Genomic DNA, 2,440 nt, shown 5'->3' on the forward strand with positions numbered 1-2,440 from the left:
ATAGTATAGAAAATTGAATAAATAGAATAATATTATCATGCCTTCTATGGACTACCCTCTGAATGACTTTATACAAAGAAGCTGTGGAGTGTTCATAAAATTGTTTTGCCAGTAAGGTTTGAGGATGAGACCTGGAGGGCATATAACAGAGAAGAAGAGCATGAGCATAGATTATAAGCAATAAATAAATGCAATATCAGGTGGAACGCAGTGTGTTTTTTAAAAAAAACCTTATGTTGGTGATAGTGTTTTCAGTAAAAATGTAATCTTGGAAAGGAATTGGTGCATGAACAGAGCTGAGATTGTGATGTCATAAAGCCTCATTCCACCAATGCCTAAGAGTCAAATTCATCAGTGATGTCATAATGGCTAATGTTACTGCACTACTCCCCCATTACAAATCTGCGTTTTGCTTGTTATTTTTTGGCATGGCAGCCCAAGTCTTCCCTTTACATTAAGTTTAGCAGTTGTTTGCTAATGCTTATCCTCTTTCATTTCAGCTAGCAGAACCGTCCTGTCAGATAGTAAAAAATAGTCCCATAGCCTGGAACTAATTACTGTCCTTCTGCTACTAGATGATTAATCTTACAGTTTTAAAGGTTGCTGTGGCCTTTTCCCTATACCTTGGAATGCGAGTTGTAATGTTCTCTCCAACCCCTTTAATGAGCTGAACTGAGCAGGGTCGGCGTTAAACATGCTAGGGCCCAGGGCAAATATTTGGGAAGGGGCCTTAAACTCACCAGATGGTTGTATTTCCTTCAGCTTCAACATTGGTATTGGTACGGAATGGCATGGGGTAGTAAATACAACCCCCCCAAAATATTACTTGCCACCCCATGCCCAGAGCTCTTTTTTGGCGGTTCTTGGCTTTTCTGCAATTTGTTCCTTCCTGGCTGCGAGCAGCCCGACCTACAAGCTCTCACACAGGTCATGCTGCTTCTGCTTCATCATCATTTGGTCTACCTGTTCTTTTGTGCTCCACAGTAAAAACATAAGAAGTTGCCTCCGCTGGGTCAGACCATAGGTCCATTGTGCCCAGCAGCCCGCTTCCATGGCGGCCCATCAGGTCCATGACCTGTAAGGTGATCCTTTGCCTAAAACCCTTCATCCCTCTATCTATACCCTTACATAATCCTATCTATACCTCTATCTGTATCCCTCAATCCCCGCATCCAATCCTTCTTTGAAACCCCATAATGTACTCTTTCCTATCACAACCTCCGGAAGCGCATTTCAGGTGTCCACCACCCTCTGAGTGAAAAAAAACTTCCTAGCATTGGTTCTAAACCTGTCCCCTTTCAATTTCTCTGAGTGACCCCTTGTTCATTCAGGTAGAGTAGATATTTCATGCTCTTGTGGGTTTATAATCTAAATTTGTGTCTGAGGCAATGGAGGATTAAGTGATTCGCTTGAAATCACAAGAAGTGTGACCAGGAAGTGACTTCAGAGGGAAAGCCAAGGCCAGCGCTCACACTGGCCAAGAATTAGAGGCACAGGGGGGAAGGCATGCATGGGGGAGGGGCAGGGGAGGGCAGAGAGGAGGGGAGGTGCCAGCGCCCCCATCAAGATGGTACTGTTTTGGAAGTGAAGTGTGAAGAACGGAGGGTGAAGAGTTGACCTTTTGGTTGATTTAAAGGAAGAGTGGGCTCTCTGAAGCAGCCGTTCCGGCGAAACACGTTAGAACCAGGCATAGCATAAGAACATAAGCAGTGCCTCTGCTGGGTCAGACTAGAGGTCCATCATGCCCAGCAGTCCGCTCATGCGGCGGCCCATCAGGTCCATTTTTTTTCTACCAAGTAATGGTTTATGAATTAAATAAAACTAAAAGAAGAAAGAGTTTTGCACATTTTAACATCTTTAAAAACATTGCCGATTGAGTGCTGTGATTGACCAAGGGGGCCGCATTTAGGGGCTTATCCCAGGTTGCGGTTTCTCTACCACATGGTTCTGAACACTTTGGGTATTGGCCCGGTAGTTAGATAACATTCCCAGAGTTATTTTTTTGGCTATTTGAATATTTGTCATTGTGTTATGTTTAACAGGGTTTATTCCCAGTAAAAGAAACATATTGTTATCTGCCATGAGCTCTTAAGGCTTTGGCAGAATATAAGTCAGAATGTAATGTAATGAATATGACCAGTTAGCCCCAAACAAGTGATTTAAGCATCCAAAAGCTGTTTCTGGCTGGTTAAATCACTTTTAATATCGATCCCCCCAAGCGTTTCCTTGTTTAAAATTCAAGTTAAAAAAATGACTGTTTTGCACTAAATCTTGTTTCCAAATTGCAATTCATCAAGTTTGTCAGTTCTGATCATTATTGAATCTGAGAATGAGGCTCCTGATTCACCTAGAAAGAGCGTGGTTAGAATAAGCCAGTACTAATCAGGTGATTTCACTTACTCAGGTTTTATTTAGTATAAATCATGTTTTATTGGTGCAC

Source organism: Geotrypetes seraphini, chromosome 6 (genome assembly GCF_902459505.1).
Source record: "Geotrypetes seraphini chromosome 6, aGeoSer1.1, whole genome shotgun sequence".
Lineage (NCBI taxonomy): Eukaryota > Metazoa > Chordata > Amphibia > Gymnophiona > Dermophiidae > Geotrypetes > Geotrypetes seraphini.